The sequence below is a fragment of the Marmota marmota genome, unplaced genomic scaffold (genome assembly GCF_001458135.2).
Source record: "Marmota marmota marmota unplaced genomic scaffold, marMar, whole genome shotgun sequence".
Classification (NCBI taxonomy): Eukaryota; Metazoa; Chordata; class Mammalia; order Rodentia; family Sciuridae; genus Marmota; species Marmota marmota.
In genome coordinates, this window is record NW_025999932.1 from 36,573,908 (window position 1) to 36,596,725 (window position 22,818).

The following is a 22,818-nucleotide window of genomic DNA, read 5'->3' on the forward strand; positions in this document are numbered from 1 at the left end:
TGATAGTGAAGTGAAATCTCCCAAGTCAAAAAAACAAAACAAAACAAACAAACAAACAAACAAAAACCCAAACAAACAAAAACTTTTCTCTTTACAAATTGATAATCTTTACAAATTGTCATAGTATCTGAAAACTGACTAACCTACCTGTCATCCTATCCTTTTCTCCAACACGTCGGTGCAAACCAGCCCTCACTTCCAAGCTCCACCTATACTGCCCCATGGCCACTCCTTGATGCCACAAACCAAGATGCCTTGGAAGGACTTGGGCTCTTTGGGCAATCTCTAGGGACAATATGCAAGGGGAGGTGGAGATGCTGAGTGTCCCACACACTTGGTACCTTACGGGGGTGGGTGTGCAGTGGGCATAAGAGGGCCAAGCAGAGCTCTTTAAAGACAAGCACCCAGGCTGGGCATCTGCCCAGGTCACCAGCACCCAAAAGGAAATACAAGGGGGATGAGCAGCCAGGGAGGAGCAGGCCAGTTCTGGTCAGGACCGCTGAGTTCCTTTGCTTCTGTGAACTGGGAAGAGACAGGGAGAACATGGGAAAGGGCACACTAAGGTCAGAGAGATGCTCCACTCGAGGGGTGCAAGTGAAAGAAACCAAGCTTTCAACGTTCACAAGACGGATCAGGGTCAACCGTCAGAACTTGGCATAGGCTGAAAATAGGGGATCAAATTTTTATCTCTGGAGATATCCCCTGCCTTTCTCAACCGCGAAGTCAAAGGAAGGTCAGACATTAAAGTAACCACAAGGAACCTAAAAATATGTTCTTCATAGCTGTAGGACTTTGAAGAGCTTTTCCTTTTAAACGAAAGAAGGGGGGTTGTGGCATCTTAATCAAGCAGCCTTTCGAAGTCCTAATGGTTTTCAGGTTTTCTCAAGACCTTTCTATGAAAACAAAGGACACAGGATTTTTTTTTTTTTAATGTAAGCACAGATGGGAGAAAAATAACACAGAAAGGCTGAGGTTTGGTAAAAGAAAGAAATCAAGCACGAATACAAAAGTCTTTGCATGTTTTTGAAGGCAAATGAGGAATGGGGCTAAACATGATGCAGAAAGATGATCCCATAAGCAGCCTCTTCAGACCTTATTCTGAGGCAGATGCACCATTTATTTGACACCTTTCTTTCAAAAAGTTCAAATTCTAAGGCCACCCACACTGAATTCTGTTCATTTCCTACAGGCAACTTGTAGTTCTTTATACCCCTTCCCCGGTTGAGAGTGTTACGGGGCGACTCGTCTTTTCTCTTCACTCTCTGATCTGTGTCCTGGATCTTGGTCGCACATCCAACAGTGCTGTAAGATTGGTGGGGACACAGGACCATGAGAATGAGATGAATAAAGTCACAAGACTTGGGTGGGAGGGTTAATAGAGTATGAAGGAACTCAATGAAGAGACAAAAATTGTTCTTGTCGTGGTGGAAAAGTCTTAAGAGTCCAAGAGTCCAATAACTTGTCACAAAGCAAACGTGGGAGCCAGAAAGAGATTGCGAACCGCCAGTGCCCAGCCTTGCTCCAGCCTAATGACCCTCATCTCAGCACCGGGTAGAGCACCAAACACAGAAAATGACGGCACACGGAGGAAATGTGAAAAGCAGCATGAAAATAATTATGGATTGGAAGGAAACCGGCTCCAAAGGCTTAAATCTATATAACCCAGCCAAGCAGTCACATGGCGAAAAAGGAAACCCGATCTTGGTGGATATGAAACAAGCATTCAAAGGGCATAAACAAAGGCTTAGGCTTCTCCAAGGGAAACATAAATTCAGTGATGTGATGGAAAATATAGGCTCGATTTGAGAATTACTATGTTGGGAAGATCTATGAATCTGTTGACAGTCTCTCAGAGAAAGTGATGGCAGTCTGCTCATTTGCCTCATTGAAAACCAGTCAGTCCGAGGAGCTGGAAAAGACATCTCAGGGAGGGTTAGCATCCAGCAGGCGAGGGATGGGGTGCCTTCATGAATCTTGTTCATTTTTCATCTTGATGATTTTTTTTTCTCCCGTTTCCTCCCATTTTTCTATTCCATTCTCATGCCAAATCCCCCTCAGATCCACCAAATCCTCTTCCACAGAAGTTGTCCTAAGCTTAGGAAAGAGAGGGGCTGACCCAGGCCTGGGATCCTAAGAGGGGTCCACGATAAGTCAGCATCACTCAGCTCTTAAAGGGGTCTGCACCCTGGGTTATGTCCCTCCATAGACCTGGCTTCCCTGTGCTCCAGGGGGTGGGGACTGCATTTCCACTGCTTGGTACCCAGGGAATAGACTTTTAAGATGTCAGTGCTTAAAATCCCGATTCAGGCCCCAGTTCAAAGGGCTAAGATGATCCAGGTGAGCTAAGAGACTTTGTGAGCTCTGGTCAGAAGACTGAGTGACCCCCTGACAGCAGGAGTGTGACAGTTTCCCTAATGCTTTTACAAGGGTTTGCATTTTTATACAAATAACTTCCAGCATTGCCAAGGAAAAGGAGAGGTGTCACTACGGTCCAAACTATAAGCAAACAGTATAGTCTTAACGTGAATCCAATTGAAGCAGAATTTTGCTGGAAGGTCCAAAGAGCAAACCACTTTTTTCCAGATGTCAGAAAGCCCAAAGTTCTGTGTGCAGAAAAAAAACATTCTGGACTCTTCATTTGGTTTATCTGTGGAAGGATACAGATGAAAGTTCCTGTAAAGAAAACGTTTGCTTCACTCTCGGGCTGCTCTGAGGTTGGAGGGGGCCCCAGCAGCCCCTTGATTTAGTATTTCAGAAACACACTATTGTGCGAGAGGTAAAATTTTCCTGGGAAAAAGAGGACTTTGGGCCCTGGGTTTTATTTACTGAAATAAAGATTGCAGAAATAGATAGGGATGGAGAAAATGGTTTTGAAATATGTTTCTTGTTATGACCCTGTTGCCAGCACTTAAGTAAAAAGGGGATTTAAAGAAGAAAATCCCTGTTTGGCATCCTCAGGGAGCGATTCTGTCTTAGGGATCTCTGCTGACACAGCTGATACATACTCAGGACATCTGCTGGATGAAGTGCTCTGTGGCTCAACGTAGAAACCAATCTTCCACTAAGAAATAGTCACACTGTGTGGAAGCAAAACCACATCAGACTCTGATGATACGTACTTCATGGAGAATCTAGCTTCTTTCTATGGACTTAGGAAACACTTAGTATAAATGATAAAAACCCAAAGAAGGAATGAGACTTTTGTATTGGCCCATTTTCCGTGGTTATACCATAATACTGAAGCTGTGTAATGTATAAATCAAAGAAATTTATTTAGTTTTATAGCTTTGGGGCTGGAAGTCCAAGATTGGGTAGCCTCATGGGTCTGGCCTCTAGGAGAGACCCCCTTGGCTGCACCATGACATGTAGACATGAACATGATGGGAGAGAGACAGAAAGAGAGAGATCACATGGGGAGACAGGAAGCTAGAGAAAAATTCAGGGGTTGGGGTCTTTCAACCTCCTCTTGAGGGAACTAACTCAATCCTATGGATCAGCATTCATCCATTCTAAGGGAAGAACCCCAATGACCTAACCACCTCACACTAAGCCCCACCTCTTAAGGGTTCACCATCTCCGTGTCGCCATATTGGGGAACCAAGATTCCAACACTGGAATATTTAGGGGATGCATTCGAACCACTTGAACAATTAGCAACTTTTAATCATAAGATAGTAGGATAAAAAAAATCCACAAGCAGACATCAGCTTTGTTCTCTGAAGTCCACAAAGGGCTTGGCTTGCCTTCCCTCCTTACATCACCTGCATTCCTTCTTAACACGTTTTTCTCAAGTCCCTGTCTCTACCTGTCTCCTATATTTCCTCCCCTAATCTGGTTTATCATACAAAATACCAAAGCATGTCCTCTGTCAGAAAGCTGGCTTTGGTGTGTCTCTTCCACGTGGGTAAATGTGCTTACCACCCATTGGAGTTCCTAGGTTTTCTAATAGGCTAGGGGCAACTTCTTTAACAATTAGTATTGGCTTCTGGGAAAATCAGCATCCTCTGCAGTGTCTCTGGAGTTTTGGGGAGTGGGGATCTTGGGTTCTTAGTGTGACCTCTGCCTCTGATTCCTGCTCCTGAATTCCCTCTCTCATCTATTTCTTACCTCTGAAGTTCCTTTCCTACACTGCAGGGCCCTATGCTGGCCAGCCTTCCCATCACATCTGTCCCCCAAACAGCAGACTTTCACTCAAAGCTGGGATTTACTATGGTCTGAATGTGTCACCTCACCCGCCCCACCCCCCACAAAGTAATATGTTGAAATCTAAAACCCCACTGGGACACTATTAAGAGGTGGGGACTTTATGAGGTGATTTAATCAAGAGGGCTCTGCCCTCATGAATGGGATTAGCAGCCTTATAAAAGGGCTCAGGGGAATTAGCCAGTACCTTTGGCCTTCTGCCTTCTGTCATACGAGACACAGCATCCTCCCTCTCCAGAGGATGTGGCGATGAGGTGCCATCTTTGAAGCACAGAGAGATCCTTCACAGGACACTGAATCTGCAGGTACTTTAATCTTGGACTTTCCAGTCTTCAGAACTGCAAGAAATAAATTTCTATTAAGTATATAATACCTCATCAAAGGCATTTTGTTATAGCAGCAGGAACAGACAAAGACCAGTTAGGTGTGTGAAGCCATGCAAAACAGCAAAGAAAGCATGTTAAAATTAGACCTCCTGTACCTAAAAGTTCTCATTTCCTTTTTTTTTCATTTATTTATTTATTCTAATTTGTTATACATGACAGTATAAGGCATTTCAATTCATAGTACACATATAGAGCACAATTTTTCTTATCTGGTTGTACACAAAGTAGAGTCTCACCATTCATTTTCATACATGTACTTAGGATAATGATGTCCATCTCATCCCACCATCTTTCCTGTCCCTATACCACCTCCCATCCCTTCCCTCCCCTTTTCCCTATCTAAAGTTCCTCCATTCCTCCAACGCCCCCCACCCCCCACTCCATAATGGATCAGCATCCACATATCAGAGAAAACATTCAGCCTTTGGTTTAGGGGAATTGGCTTACTTCACCTTAGCAAGATATTCTCCAACTCCAGTTATTTACCTGCAAATACCATGATTTTATTCTCTTTTAATGCTGAATAATATTTCATTGTGTATATATACCACAGTTTCTTTATCCATTCATCTACTGAAGGGCATCTAGTTTGGTTTCACAATTTAGCTATTGTGAATTGTGCTGCTATAAACATTGATGTGGCTGTGTCCCTGTAGTATGCTGCTCTTAAGTCCTTTGGGTATAAACCAAGGAGTGGGATAGCTGGGTCAAATACTGATTCCATTCCAAGTTTTCCAAGGAATTTCCATTCTGCTTTCCAGATTGGCAGCACCAATTTGCAGTACCACCAGCAATGTATGAGTGTGCCTATCCCCCCACATCTTGACAATACTTATTGTTGCAGTTTAATAGCTGCCATTCTGATGAGAGTGAGATGAAATTGTAGAGTAGTTTTGAATTCTCTAATTTCTAGAGATGTTGAACATTTTTTCATATATTTGTTGATTGATTGTATATCATCTTCTGAGAAGTGTTTCTTCAGGTTCTTGGCCCATTTATTGATTGGGTTATTTGTTTTATGGGTGTTTTTTTTTTTTTTGGTGTTAAGTTTTTTGAGTTCTTTATATATCCTAGAGATTAGTGCTCTATTTGATGTGCATATGGTAAAAATTTGCTCCCATTCTGTAGGCTCTCTCTTCACCTCACTGATTGTTTCTTTTGCTGAGAAGAAGCTTTTCAGTTTGAATCCATCCCATTTACTGATTCTTGATTTTATTTTTTTGTTAAGGAGTCTTTTTAAGGAAGTTGGGCCCTAATCCAACATGAGGAAGATTTGGGCCGATTTTTTCTTCTATTAGGTGCAGGGTCCCTGGTATAATTCCTAGGTCCTTGACTCACTTTGAGTTGAGTTTTGTGCATGGTGAGAGATAGGCGCTTGATTTCATTTTGCTGCATATGGATTTCCAGTTTTCCCAGAACCATCTGTTATAAAGGCTATCTTTTCTACAATATATGTTTTTGGTGCCTTTGTCTAGTATGAGATAACTGTATTTATGTGGGTTTGTCTCTGTATCCTTATTCCGTACCATTGGTCTATTTTGTTGCCAACACCATGCTGGTTTTGTTGCTATTGCTCTCTAGTATAGTTTAAGGTCTGGTATAGTGATGCCATTCTTCCTGCTAAGGATTGCTTTGGCTATTCTGGGTCTCTTATTTTTCCAGATGAATTTCATGATTGCTTTTTCTATTTCTATGAAGAATGTCATTAGTATTTTGATCGGAATTGCATTAAATCTGTATAGTGCTTTTGGTAGTATGGTCATTATGGTCATTTTGACAATATTAATTCTGCCTATCCAAGAACAAGGGAGATCTTTCCATCTTCTAAGGTATTATATAATTTCTTTCTTTAGTGTTCTGTAGTTTTCATTTTAGAGGTCTTTCACCTCTTTTGTTAAGTTGATTCCCAAATATTTGAATTTTTTTGAGGCTATTGTAAATGGGGTAGTTCTCCTAGTTTATCTTTCAGAGGATTTGTCACTGATGTACAGAAATGCCTTTGATTTATGGGTGTTGATTTTATATCCTGCTACTTTGCTAAATCCTTAGCCATGCTAACAAAGAGAAGGAGAGAGAAAACTCAAATTACTAACATCCATGATGAAAAAGGTAATATCATGATGGATTCTACAGAAACACAGAAGGTAATTAGAAATTATTTTGAAAATTTGTACTTCAATATAATAGAAAATATTGAAGGCATCAACAAATTTCTAGAGTCTTATGATTTGCCCAAACTGAATCAGGATATACACAAGTTAAACAGATGAATTTCAAGCAATGAAATAGAAGATGCCATCACAAGCCTACCAACCCAAGAAAAGCCCAGGACCAGACAGATACACAAATGAGTTCTACAAGATCTTCAAAGAAAAAATTAATACCAATACTCCTCAAATTATTCCATGAAATAGAAAAAGAAGGAACTCTTCCAAACTCATTCTATGAGGCCAATATCACCCTTATCCCCAAACCAAAGACACATCAAAGAAAGAAAACTTCTCTAATGAACATAGATGCAAAAATTCTCAAGAAAATTCTGGCAAATTGAATACAAAAGCATATTAAAATGATAGTGCACCATGATCATTTGGGGTTCATCTCAGGGATGCAGGGTTGGTTCAACATATAGAAATCAATAAAAGTAACTCATCACATCAAAAGAGTTAAAGATAAGAATCATATGATCATCTCAATGATGCTGAAAAAGCATTCAACAAAATTGAGCACCCCTTCATGTTCAAAGCACTAGAAAATCTAGGGATATCAGGAACATATCTCAACACTTAGCTATCTATGCTAAGCTTCAGGCCAACATCATTCTAAGTGGAGAAAATTGAAAGCATTCCCTCTAAAAACTGGAACAAGACAGGGATGCCCTCTTTCACCACTTTTATTTAAACATAGTTCTTGAAACTCTAGCCAGAGCAATCAGACAGATGCAAGAAATTAAAGGGATACACATAGGAAAAGAAGAACTATCACTGTTTGCTGACAACATGATTCTGTACCTAGAGAATCCAAAAAGTTCCACTAGAATTTTTCTAGGACTAATAAAAGTTCTCATCTTTACTGCTGGAATGATCATCACCCATTCCCAGAGGGTTTTTTTTATTATTTATTTATTTCCCTTGTCTCTTTCTCTCTTCTACCTGCACTCATGTTATTTATTTCTGCCCATTCTCAAACTCCTGAGCTCCTCCCTCTTGTTCTCACCAAGAAAGCTTTCAAGGGTTCTAGTCTTAGTATGTACAGCAAGACAGTGTTGGAGAGCCAGCCTGCCAAGGCTGAAATTCCAGCTTCATCATTTCCCTGCTCCCTCCTCTTGGGAAGTCACTTACCTCTCTGTGCCTCTGTCTCTTATATGGATATTAGGGATAACAAGAGCACCTGTTTCAGAGGGCTATTATGAAAATTAAATCAGTGAATATGTATAAGGCACCAAGATGAATTCTAGTACAGAGTAAAATTTGAGTTACTTTTATGTGATGTATTTCTTTTTTTGTCTTTTAAAAAATTTGTTCTTTTTAGATATACATGACATATATATGTATGGCCTTTGTTTTGGAGGGATTGTTTTATTTTACTTAGTATGATAGTCTCCAGTTCCATCCATTTACCAGAAATGCCATAATTTCATTCTTTATGGCTGAGTAATATCCCACTGTGTATTTTCTATTTTCTTTTCGTTGTGTATATTCCATTTTCTTTATCCATTCATCTGTTAAAGGGCACCTAGGTTGTTTCCATGGCTTGGCTATTGTGAATTGTGCTGCTATAAACATTGATGTGGCTGCATCACTGTAGTATGCTGATTCTAAGTCCTTTGGGCATAAATCAAGGAGTGAGATGACTGGGTCAAATGGTGGTTCCATTCCAAGTTTTCTGAGGACTCTCCAGAGTGGTTGCACCAATTTGCAGTCCCCCCAGCAATGTATGAGGGTACTGTTTTCCTCACATCCTTGCCAACATTTATTGTTACTCATATTCTTGACAATTATCGTTCTGACTGGAGTGAGATGGAATCTACGTCATTGATTTCACCCCACTAACTTTCTGACTGCACTCACTGTTGCCTTTTCACAACCAAATGGTCTAAACAAAAATAACAGTTTGTTCTCTGTGAAGGATTTGTCTAGGAACCTTGAATAATTTCTTCTGTTTCCTAGATGGATGGTCACAAATTTCTGGGAAGTTAGGGGAAGAGCAAGGCACTGCTGAGAAGCCTTCTTTGAACAATCATGCTGAGAAAGTGGATCTATTGGTGCTACCATTCATTCATTCACTACTCTACAAACATTTATTGTGTGATTTATTAGTTTGCTAGAGCTGCTATAGCAAAGTTCCACAAACTGGGTGGCTTAGAACAATATAAATGTACTGTCTCAAAGGCCAGATTCAGCCTTGCTGTGGGTGGTGTCATTTTCCAAAACAGTGAACAATTCTTGGTAAAGAATTAAACAAGGCACTATCTTCCCTCAATGTTCACTGCAGGACCATTTTGGGAAAGTCTTATGTATGATAACAGCAGGAAGAAATACATGTGTATTTGTGTGCATATATATTTGTGTTTAGGCAGAAGTTGAGATAATTGTATATATTTGAATTAAGTGCTATGCTCAGCTCATTTTAAATAAGGTTTCCACCTACATGAATGTCTGACCTATTGGGAAGTTGTGTGGGGACCATTCTTCTTTGTGCAGGATTGTCCTGGGAATAGCAGTTCGTCTAACATCCCTGGCTCTGCCATGAACCAGCAGTTCACCTAAATTGTTGCAATCATCAAAAATACCCCCTAAATTTCTAAAACCCAACCTACAGAGGACTGTTCCCCATTGAGAATCTCTTAGCAAGTCTAAAGCACTACTAGTTGGTCAGTCCTCTCTGTAATAGCCCAGGCACATGCTCAAGAAATACTGAATGAAGGAAAATAGTATTCATGAATAGGAGACTCCAGAGTTGGTTAACTATCAGCAACAGGTAACCTTTGTAGGTATAGGAAGCTTCCTAAGGCAACCAAGCACTCAGAATGATTTTTGATTGATTCTTAGAAAATACTCAATACTTTCTTGAATTAGCAGAAAGTTTGAGTTAGGCAGAGAACTACTCATGAGATATAATGACACACCTAAACCTTAAAGGAAGCTTATTTATACTGGTCCTCTTTCTCTTTCTTTTCTATTGGAAAAGCCCTAGGTCATACCTTGTATTATACCAACTTCCCTGTTTGGAGGATCTCCTCCCCCAAGCAACAACAAATGTCATCTGTTCCCATTCTGATGGTCCTACAACAACTCCCAACTGCCTTATGCACAATATTAAAATTCTAGTTGAAGCCTTTAAGGTTCTTTACCAATGGATTCTTCTTACTCCAAGCCCTAGCTTCTGCTCTCTGCCTTATTCTAGCAGCCCTGGACGATCCTCTGCCTCTCTCTGCCCTCATGGCAAAATCTTGCTCCTTTCCATTTTCCAAACACTGATCTAAGAATCACCATCTCTCTGAATTCCTTCTGAATTAGCTCAGTTAATACACAGTTCTCAAACTTGACTGTTCATTAGAATCCTGAGACATGGGCTCCACCCAGGACCAGTTAAACCAGGATCTCCAGGGCATAGAGCCCAGGTACTCAAATATTTTCAAACTCAGGATTCCCAGCATAAGCCATGTTTGAGAACCACTGTGCTAGCTCTTCACACAGCACCTGGGTCTTATTAAGTTTGAACTCTAGCTACTGCATCTGTGAATGGTTTTCTAGCATGGACTTTCCATCCACAGTAAGTCAGGAAATTCTCAGTGTATTTTGACCTTAAATGTGCTTAGGAATCACCTGGTGATCTTGTTCAACTGCAAATTTCCACTCTAGGAATCTGAGGTAGGAGCCTGAGATTCTGTATCTGTGCATTGGAAGTTTTCAGCATTTCAAAATATGCCTTCAAAATATGACCACGTTTAATACTCCTACCTGTTTTATCTAACACATGAATTATTCTCAAACTAAGAATTTCAAGGAAGGAAGAAAGGAACACCTCCCACTGGTTTTCTGAGGAGTTGTTTTAAGCTGTTCCTGGATATGTAAGACCTCGTGCAAATATTTTTTACTGGACCATGTCTAAATAAATGATTCAATTAAAAAAGATTAAATCAAAACCACACTGAGATAATATTTCACACCCACTTGAATAATGGCTTTAATAAAAATAATGGAAAATAAGTGTTGGTGAGGATGTAAAGAAATTGAAACCCTCATACTCTGATGGTAGGAATGTAAAATGGTTTGGAAAACAGTCTGGCCATTCCTCAAATGATTCCATGTAGAGTTCTGATGTGACCCCAAAAGTGTCCTCCTAAGTTTATGCTCATACAAATTGAAAAAAAAAGTATTCATCAAAAACGAGTACAAGAATATTTATAGCAGCACTACTCACAATAGTCAAAAGGTGGAAACAATTCAAATGTGCTTCAGTTGATGAATGCATCAACACAACTCGGGAGTTGTTGTAGGAAATATTATTATGCATAAAAGGAAATATTATTCAGCTATAAAAAGGAAGGGAGTATTGAATCAGACCTTAACATGGCTGAAACTTAAAAAAAAATGCTAATCAAAGGAAGTCAAACACATATCATAGGCTCCCATTTGTATTTATATTTCCATTTTATAAAATATATAGCATAGGCCAATCCATGGAGACAGAAAGCAGAGTAGTATTCCAGGAACTGGGGAAGGAAGAGTGACTGCTTAGTGGGCTCAGGGTTTCCTTTTGGAATAACAAAAATGTTTTGGAACTAGATAGAAGTGATAACTGCACAACTTCATGAATATATTAAGTGCTACTAAACTGTATACTTGAAAATCATTAATATTAGATGAATTTGACCTCAATTTAAAAATTATAAAATCATGGGTCTGTGTGAGTACAGTAATTAATCAATGAAGATATAGAGTATTGAGTATGAAAGTTACTTACGTATTTATGTATTGTCCAATCAGTACACCACATGGTACCAGGCACCACCTTTTCCTATCCAAGACCAGAAACTATATTTTTAGGCTCTTTGTGGTCCATTATGCTCTCACTATATAATTTCATGTCTTCTACCATGAAAAAAAATAAATAAAAGTAGCCACATTGTTGTTACTCACAAGGCCAAGGGTCTTCAAAGCCTATTGGATAGAAATATTCCTGATCTTCTTGCCCCTGTATTTACTGATGTGGATTCCATCATAACCATGCACTGCATCACTCATGTGAATACTGACTTCCAGTGTCTATTCCAAAGATCTTACTCTGCTTGGTTCTTGGGTGATGACCATAAATACAAGTCTTCCTCAGAATCTGAAGGCAAATGTGAACAATAATTGGTTTTTGTTTTTGTTAAGTTAAATTTGCTGTTTGGAATTTCATAGAATGAATGTACAACAACATATCTTCCCACCATGTCTTTTATACTCTTTAGGGTATAATCTCTGCATGCCTGCAATGGGATCTCTTTCAGTGTAGGCTGCATGGCTGCCTTCCACACACCACCACCCACAGGGAGGATTAAAGGAGCCTAGGAGTGATCTCATTCATGCAGTGAAGATCCTTCGATTACCCCTGGGCAACTGGAACCTGATTACGGAGAGCCTGACATCAGTGCAATAAGTGGGCACTCCAAGGGCACTGACTGACAGGACCACTTATCATGAGGAGTGATAGTCTTGAAAGCCCTGGGAGGAGGTACGCACAGCTCCTTGTTCAGACCTAAGAGTGGCACTGGTTTGGGAGCAGGTATGGCCCACTGAGCTCTTTGTGAAACAGCATTCTGTGCCTGCTGAATGGAAGGAGGGAACAGCACACCTCCACCTTTAGAAACCCGATGTGGGGGCTCAACAAAATTGAGTTTTGATTTTCAAATGCATATAGGTTATTGCAAATAACAAAAAATGGATACCTACAAAGTGAGAAAAAAATGTCAGTTAAAGATTGAGCCTTTGATTTAAAAGGGTTTTAGAGAAAACACGGAAGAAGAACAAAAAGAATCATCATCATCATCATCATCATCATCATCATCATCATCACACCACCAGACGTGAAAGGATAAAATTCATACCCTCACCTGAATTTAACAACTTGTCTTAAAAATATTGTTTTCGATGTCCTGGGAGAGAGCAGGGAGAGAAATCACTTTTTTTTTTCCTGTCATTTGTCAAGTTTATGACTTTCTTCTTTGTTTATTTATGGTTCTCTTTGACTTTTATTCTGAAAATTTCCACTTAAATTAGAAGGAAAAAAAAGTTTGCAAGATTCCAATACATCATTCCACTGTGTAGATCTGGTACCTATATTAAGAAGCAACAGATTTGCTTATATGGAGACAGGATGTGGAAACGACCTAACCCTTGAACTACAATGAAGGCTCTTCAGTTATGGCACATAAAGCAGACTCAGTGACCATCATTCTTTGGTTTCCATGCCTGCAATAACTCTTCCCAATGGTATTTTCATAAATCTTTGTTATGAGGAAGCGTGGAGGCTTGTTGACAAGTGAAGAGAAGAGGAATCTAATCTTGATGTGGTCATTTCCTCTCCCCAAATGTGAATCCAGAGTAACTGAGTTGCTCTAGGCTGCATGATCATCCAGCAGTTCAGAATTCTTTTCAGAAAATAAATGCATCCTTAGACTCATCAATTCATCTAGAGAAAGTTCTAGTTTTTGAAACTAATATAATTCCCTCAATACCTAACTCGTACCATGTAAAGAATGAGATTATTGCAATAAGACTCACTAGCATGAGTCATGCCTACTATGTGACAGAGTTTTAGGAGATGGAACATTGAGGCCATGACAAGACACGGGAGGCCATGTTTTTGTGTGAGGGCTGTTGGACAAATAATTACCGGGGCAGAATTACAATTGCTATTAATGTTGCAAAGAAAAGTCCCAGGGGCTGAGAAATCATAAGAAATAGAGACTGGCATTTTGGAGAGGTCAAGAAAGGCCTTCGGGCACGGGGGAGGGGCTATTTACAGGTATTTAAGATGAACTTTGGAAGGATGAGAAAGAGAGGGCTTTAGTTCCTTTTAGTATCTGACTTTCACTCTCCCAGAAGTCTCAGTATTTATTTTAATGCTTTTTCCTTTATCTCACCAAATATTCACACAATAAAAAGGCCTAAGCTGGCGTATTTGTTGGAAAAAGGGGATAATTCTTATTTAGGGCTACATTACTATTATTAATTTTTAGAAAGTATAAATTATCCAGATCCTAATTCTACTTCCTAAGTGTAGTTAGTCCCCATTTCTTGTTCACCAACATGGGGGAAAGAAATGGAACTCAAGAGATCCATTGTAATGTAAGGATGTAAGAATGTTGATTCTTACATTGCTCATTAGTCACATTAAGTCATTTAGCTGCTTAGATGCTTTTCCAGGCTACGTAGAGCAACATGTCCATTATGTTTGTCAGACATTTTTCAGCCCCTCAGTAATTACAGCATTCTCTGTGAGATACAGTGTCAGAAACTGCTCAAGTATAATTATTTTACTTGGGTAGAGACCAATAGGGAGAAGACGACTTAAAAAATCAATGGTGCAGTTCTCCCAGCTCCCAAGATGCATCTCTTTGGGATAGTTCTACGAGAAATGGATTACCATATGCTCATTAGAGATGGTCTTACTCTTTGTCTCTTGCTCACTATGTTTTTGAAAATACAATGACACATGATCACCCCACCAATTACTCTGATTATCCAAATGCCTGGTTCAATCAGATAGAGAAAACCAACTTTATAGATACAGTAAAGGAACATTTACTATATCAAAGACATTCTTCTAGGCTAGTTCTCGAGATCTCCTGCAAGTTTTCAAATGTTCACAGATTAAATCTTTATATGGACTAATGAGAAAATACTATGAATTAGGTCCAGATGGTCACACTTTAGTATTAAGTCTGAGTAATTCACAACAGAGCTTCTTCAACTTCCTCCATAGCATGGAGTGATTTTGCCCCTTGGGAACACTCTTCCTGAACACACATCTCCAACCTCAACCCAGCAGCACTCATAATCACACACTCATTCCCCCTCTTCTCCATATGAGCTCACAGTCATAAGCAGCCATGTCCTTCTGAGATCTCAAGTGAGTAACTAGCCAGGTAAGGAACCCTCAGCATACTATCAGTTTAGCTACCCCAAACCCCTATCCCAGTCCTTGACATGGTACAAGGAAACAGCTCTGCTAACAGACCAGTTCCACAGGTGTCTGAGAATAGAAAATAAAAAATAATTTCCTCCATCTGTGCTCAGGGGTATATGTTTCTGTCACCCTCCCAGTTGGAGGTTCTGAAGTAACCTCTTTCATTTTGACTGCATCAAATTTATTCTGTCCAGCATTTTGGAGGCTTCTCTTGCCTCTGTCCTCAGCCCAGAGAAGAGAAACTTAGCAGAAATAACAGAATTTGTTTGTCCTCAGTTGACCTCCAAGGAAACTAGGACAGCAAGAGGCTAAAAAGGCAAGGACTCTCCATAGCACACCAGTGGTCAAGGCTGGCTTTCAGCGGCGCCTCTCCAAACAGCCAAAATCAGTGTCAAACCACCAGCCCAGGCAGCCTTTCCAAGATGCTCCCAGTATTTATTCAGCCACTAAGTGTTCTGCCCAGAGTGGACTCCACCCAATGGTGAACTAAGGCCAATCAAACATTTGTTCACATAGTTGGGAGTGACATGCCCACCCAGTCTGGCCTTCTGATGATGCCTGCAGAGTCTAGCTAAAGTTGGCTCCTGACACACAGGTGCTAGGCACCTGGCCAAACTTGGCAGGGATCTCTGGGGTGAGGTGGGAGGAGATGTTTGTACAGAGCACTGGCACCCCTACCAGGAGCCACAGTGAAGGCCACTGTGAGTTGTGGAAAGAGGTTGTTTCAGCCTTCATTGACCAAGGTCTAGATTCTAGTTCAGTCTCTTTCCACTTTTGCAACCTTGAACAAGTTCCTTAATGACACTGGAACTCAGTTTTCATCCATCTATAAATTGAGGATAGTGATAATACTTCTGTACAAGCTTGTCGTGGGGCCAGAAGTCAAGAACCTGGAACAGTATGGTCACAGGAGGGGGTCACATAAATGAGAGAGAACAGGAAAGAGCCTTCCCCCAAAGGACTGAGCAGGTCTTTCAGTACTGCAGATGATATGGTGGGAGTCCCTTTGTCCCAAGTCTGGGCTGGAATCCCAGCAGGCTGCTCTTAGAACCCGGTATATGGAGTGGTAGAGAGACACCAGTCTGGGAGACACCAGTCTGGCCTACCTTTGCTTTAGCCAATTCTATTGCCTTGGATAATCCACCTTAATTCTCTAGGGCTCACTTTATTTATTTATAAAATGGGACTGTTGTGAACTGTTAAAGTCTGTGGGTTCAAACCATTCCCCTGTCACTTCCGATTCAGGTAACTTTGTCAGTAAGAGAGAGTCTCTTTCTGCTCAGGAAGCTCATGGCTGAGGTTCTGCAGCACACACACACACACACACACACACACCTACCCAGAGTCCAATATTTAATCCAATATTCAAGATCTACAATGTCCTGCGCTATCCATTTAGACCACATTGTTATGATTTCCATTGTATACACGTGGGGACTAGGCAATGTCCAACGGTGCAAGATCTTCAACCTTCAGCAAAGACTCCACCAGTCTCCAAGCTGCAGTTACTAGTGAAGGTAAGCACACTCTTTGGATATATTTTTAACACCCTGCATGGAAACCAATAAGTTTTTTTTATTAACACAGTTATCAGAAAATCAATGGTCTCAGAACTTCTCCTTCCAGAGTCAGAGCCCTCGAGGAACATACAGTTGAGCCCATTTGCGAGTCAATGGAGGAGCAAGGAAATCTCTTCGAGAAAACTAGTCTTGCTGGTACTAGAACTGCTTACCCAGTCTTGATTTTTAAAAATCTTGGAAATACTGAATGACAGTAACTTTCCTACAGCACAGCGGTTTGTTCCTTCCCACTTTCTGCCACAGAATTTAGCTAAAAACAATATGTGATGTCATCTCAATCATTGGCTGATTAAAACCTCTCTAAAAAAAGATATCCTTCATTACCAGGGGCCACCTACTCAGCTGGTCTCTGAAAAAGTGTTTATATTTCCATCTTTAGGCATCACGAGAGGCTGAGGGTTTTCTATACAATGTTGGCATAACCTTTCCTATATCTCAGGGTTAGGCTTCTCAGCCTGAGGAAGAAAGGCTAATAAAATACATCAGCCTGTTCCTGTGTGGTGTTTATGCATATGTCACGAAACATCTGGTCCGAGACATTGTTCTCCACTGTTAGAATTGGTAGTTATTTTGATAGAGAACTATTGGCATCCACACCTCCAAGCACATCTCACGTTAACATTTTCCACAGAACACTGGGATTAAGTGCCTATCTTCTGCAGGGCAAAAATATCATTTGATTACTTTTGCTCAACGTATTTCTTTACTGGATTTTTAACCAGTGCCTGTAAAAATTCTCCTTGGAGCTGACTCAGCTCATAGAAAGTGTTCAAAATGCTTATTGTTCTGCTGTGCATCTCTAGTGCCTGGAACTAGTAAGCCATCAGTAAACATATTCTGGGTGAATTATTTAGTATACAATAGAGAGAGGGAGGCCATTGAAGGGAAAGAGGGCATGGATTGGAGTTGATTAAACCCTGTACTCAGTGAGCTTGTGCTTTTTCTTCAGTGGTAAGGAAAGGAGAGTGAAGAAAGAGAACTGGAAAGAAGTAGGAATGAGGCAGATATACCAAGCAACAAACTGGAATATCTCTTAATTGTTGGAAAACACACACACACACACACCATCCAGGTCAGACTGTGGACACACAAGCTCACAGTCAGGGATACTCACCTCCTCCAGTATGCCTTTCAAGAGTGTGAGACCCACTGAATTACATAAATCTTTCCATGTTTGTGTCACTTGCTGAGGGCACAGTGAGGACAGGAGGATTATGGGAGCTTGTTTTTACATATTGGTAAAATATATCTGGACTTAAAATATTCCTTCCCCCATTTCCTTCTCAGTGATCCTGTCAAAAGTTTTTTTGGTTCTTTCTCCTAATGGTATAATTTTTACTTCAATGTGGAGCAGTACAGGGGAATATGAAAACTCAGAAACAAAAAAACCTTAAGATGTTATTTTCCACCTCATCTTCCCCTCCACCTCCCATCTCCATCACTTTGCTGTTTAAACATGAACTGAACTAAACTTCACAACACACTGGTTATATTGTCAGGTGGTAAGGACAGGCCCCAAATGCTCAGAACTTCAGCTAGGTCCAAATGAGACTGCAGATCCCAGATCACACGTACCCCATCACCTCTTGAATTCATAGGACCCGTGTGCAAACAGAGTCCTTGATTCACTGTCCATCTATGTGGCTCTTTATTCAGGATCCTTCTAATACAACTTCTCATGGTCTGCACATAACGCAGATTTTTAAATTTTTATGTAGGTTTTAGGTGTGATGCATGATACACACATACATGTTGTGTCTATGAGGTTACAGGTCAGTTTTTAATGATTCAAACTGCAGTGTCATTTGGTTTTTCCGTAGGAGCCAGGGCACATCAGGGACCCATTTACCTCGATCCCTGTCATGTTCAGAAACTGAGTAGAACTGCAAGAGCAGCATTCAGCCAACACAACCTTAGTGAGTGCCAGGTGCTGAGCAAAGGTCCTGCTCTCACAAAGCCTGTATACCACCAGAAGGGCATACATAACAAGAAAGTAAATGCACTAAAGTATGTATCATATATCCTATGATGGTAAGTAGCTGTATGAACAATAAAGAAGGATAAAGGGAGAGTGATGAGGTGGGGTGTGTCCTTGCAGAGAGGGAAGGTCAGGGAAAGCTCCTACTGGAGGGGACCTCTGAGCAGAGACCTGAATAATGTAAGAGATAGAGCTATACAGGTGCTCAGAAGAAGAAAGTTCCAGACTAGAGATCGTCAAGTACAAAGGTCCTGAGGTGAAGCCTGCTTGGTTGTTTCAGAAATATCCAGCAGGTTGGTATAGAAATGGGTGCAGCAAGAGGTGAACATGAGAGCACTTGGCTTATATCAGACAAGCAGATTCTCATCTCCAGGTGACTCTTGTCCTCTATGGAAGCAGGACAAGTGTTTGCCAGGCGTTTTAAAATGTTCAAGGCAAACTAGGAAACTTGGACTTTTGTATGAAATCTCCGAATGCTTTCATGTTGGCTCAACATTTTTAAATATTCTGTAAGCCAAAGCAAACACATAGGCAAAACCAAATCTAGCCTACAGTCAGCTTGTGGACTCTAAAATAAATAGAAGCAATTACTTGATGTGTTTAATATCAGATCTTTTCACCCTACCTTTGGCAATAAAATTTTAAAAAACTCCACTTTCCCAGCTCCAATGTAGGCTGCCTTTTCTTATTTGATTTAGTATTCTCAATAACCACTAGTTATCTGTGCTACATAAATGTTTTCATAATGAAGTTCTAAGTTAATTAATCAGAATGAAACTTCTGAATGGATTTTTCTCTGAAATACTGATATGAATATTAAAAGAATCCCAAATACATAACTTAAATCAGAAGAGGAAAGCCATTTTAAATGTCCAAAAAAAAAGCAGAAGAAATTACATTGTATTTGTAACAATAACCCTTAAGATATCAAAACCCACTACCATTTGTACGAGTATCAGAATTATGAGCAAGCATTTGGAAATTCCCAAAATATCATTCTTTATGGAAAGAAAGAGTGAGAAGACAGAAATGAACACAGCATAGCCATGGAGATGCTATCCTTTGCAATCTAGAACTAGGGCATGTCTCCACCAATTCTAAACATCATCGAATGAAAAGAATTTCCTTCAAGAAGGGGATGCTTCTTTCACGTATGACCCCTGCTTTCCCTTCCTGATGAGCTGGCAGACCTATGTTTACACTAAGACCTAAAGGACATACACACAAAGCCACTAGGGCCACCACTCTGCACTGCCTTTGGCAATTCCCAAAGCCTCTTCCTTATTTGCTCTCCTTGGATTCTCTCAATTACTCTATGAAGTCATACACAAGCTGAGAATACAAGCTCAGAGAAACCAAGCGTAGAACCCCATGTCTCACAGCTAATCCATGCCAGAGCCAGGCCTTCCAAACTCAACGGCAGTGATCTCTCTAATACAGCATGTTGCCCTCTTTTAACATATGCAAAGCTTCAGAAATATACGTCTTTTCTAAAACAAACAAACAAAAATATTTAAAAGACTGAGTATGAGCCATATTTTAAGCTTAAAGCTCAGCCCTTATTCATGGCTCCTTCCATATGATTTGGAATCTTTAAAATCTATGACACTCCAAACACCAATTTCAAAGCCAGATAAAATTAAAATATTCTTATATTTAAAGAGGTAGAAGAGAGAACCATATGATCAGGATTTGTACAATGAAATAGGAACTATTTCCAAGAAATAATTTAGTTCCTGTATTTTGCCTTTGGCTGATATCCATTAGATACAAAACAAAATAATTCTGTTCATGGTATTGAGCTAAAATATGAGATCAAATTATGAATCTTTGTTCTAAATGATTTGCAAGGTTACTCCAAGCTACTAGAAATTCCAGATACTACATATGACAATGTGTCTAAGAGTTAAAGTTAAGACCTGAAGAGTTAACCTATCTGTTCCTTAATGCAGTCACTGCAGTATCAAATTTTAAGAAATAAACATGTTTTTTATTTAGAGTTTCAATCTAAAAAAAAAATGTTGCCCCTTCTAAAAGGCAGAAATGTAGAGAGTCGTGATTTTAAATAATTGATAATGTTCCCAAATTTTGAGACTGTATGAAACACTATTAGCTAGTCTGAACGCAACCTACATGAATTGGTTAATAAGATAATAGGATTTAAAACCATTAAACCTAGAAAATAGAGAAAAACACAAAAGAAAAGCTATACACAATGGCCCAGCACTTTCAAATATGGTATTGAAAAAAAAAACATCATATTTACTCACACCAGGCCAACCTGAATTGTGAGGTTAGGAATATATATAATTTACCCCTAAGAAAAAGTAAGTATATAGTGAAAATGATAGGTTTTTTTGGTGGCAATTCAAAACAGGGTAATTGGCACCAAAAATTATATGGCAATTTTAAAATGAGAAAAAAACTTGTTGGGATTGAGATAAAGAAGACAAATGGTGTTTTTAGTTGAACTTGCAGTGGAAAAGTGTGCTTTCTTGGCTAGCCCCAGAAATAGTTCTTCAGAATAATAAACGGAATTTTAGAAAAGTTACATCCTTTCTCAGCCTCAGTTCCCACATCTGCAAGATAAGAACAATAATAGGCCTTAAGTATTTCATGTGAAAGGTATAACAATAAAATGAGGAGATGAATTTTAAAAGTGAATTAGTAGGCAAATCTAAAGCTGTTATTTCTGTTAACTTCTGTATTGTACTAGTGTTTGTTAAGATAATGTAGCAGCCATTAACTTTTCATTATGACAGTAAAGAATGAAAACAGATGTTCACACTAGTAAATATTTTTGATTAGCTTCCAGAATCCATCACTCTTTCCCCATTCAAACAGTGCTCTCCCTAGTCTTTGGAGAATTACTCACCCACCACTATCAGTCATTTATGCTGAGTCAGGGTGTTTAACTTCTCATCACCCTGACTAGAATAATTGGCTCAGAGATGAGTACATACTTGGTATCCCGATGAATATAAGCTTAACTAGAATCAGTGAGATATGACAAGATATTTGCTAGAGAATTCCAGAAAGAAAAGCAAAATCTTTTTTAAAAACTTACTAATTAGGAATTACAAAGCCTTTTCATTTCCTCCTTGACTTAATAGTTAAAATACAATCACAACTAATTTAGAAAATAATTTTAAGAAATAATCTTAAAAACCAAAACTTGTGAGATAGAATAAAACTGAAATATAAGGCAAATTAATAGTCTTAGTATTTGCTGTGGCCTAATCTATCTGAACATTGATCTTGGTCTTCCCACCCTTTAGAATTATGAGGAAATAAATTTCTGTTTTTTATAAATAACCCAGTCTGTGGTATTTTGTTATAGTAGCACAAACAGACTAAGACATTGTTTTATTAGTAAATTAAAAAGAATGAAAAAATATGAATAAGGAAACAAATTTAAGGAAATCAAGATTATCAGAAAGTACAAAATAATTAAGTTTTCAATTATAGAAGTTGGTATTTAAAATCAAGATGGTGAGATAAAATAATTCTAACAAATTTTACTAAGAAAACAGAGAGGTAACTGAATAAATCTGGAGATAAAAATGCAGAAGAGAATCAAATGTTGATCATAAAATAACAGAAAAATAATTTTAAAAAATTTTAATAGCCACTCCAGAAGATAAAACAAATTTGTTCAGCTAGAAACTAGAAAGGAATGAGTGAAAGGAAGTTAACAGCACTCGGTAATTACACATACATAAGACTTTGGCCTACATTGAAAATACATTTAGAGACTCCAAAATGCAGAAGCAAGAGCGTGACACAATGAGTTACTTAATCACTTCACTCAAAGTATCCAGGATGGCTTTTGCTCTTTGCTTGTTTATCTTAAGTTGAGACATGATATAAGCAGAAGACTTTTACTTCTGAGGTAAGAAACAAGTGTTTAGGTCCAACTGATAGGAAAGTTCCACAGGAATCTAGTTATACCCTCAGGGAAGACATAATTCCATGCATCCAGTATATGAGCTACTGGTAAATACTGGCCAGCTGAACAATCTTCTTCTCCCCTACAATAACTGGAAGTAATTATGGTGAACCACAATGGCAGCCATATACGAATAAGGGTATATGAAAGAAGCATAAACCCAGAATCACCAAACATCCTGATGAAATTATCAAACTTCAAGAACAGCAGAACTGACACTTGTGAACACACAGTTAGTAAAACCAATAAAAACTTTTACAAGAAGATATTAATTTTCTCAAAGGGATGGAACACATCACATCCGTGAAATAAAAGAAAATCACTACATAAAAGAATTAGTTGAAGATCTTAAAAATGAAAAAAGAACTATGATATTTGAAAAACCTAAGAAATTGACTGAATAGGAGAATAAATATGATGAACAGCAAATCAGAAATCTCAAAGATTAGGCTACAGAATTTCCCCAGAATACAATATACACAGAAATGTGATGGAAAATATGAAACAGAAGTTTACAGAATAGATAAAAGATTCAAAGTTTCA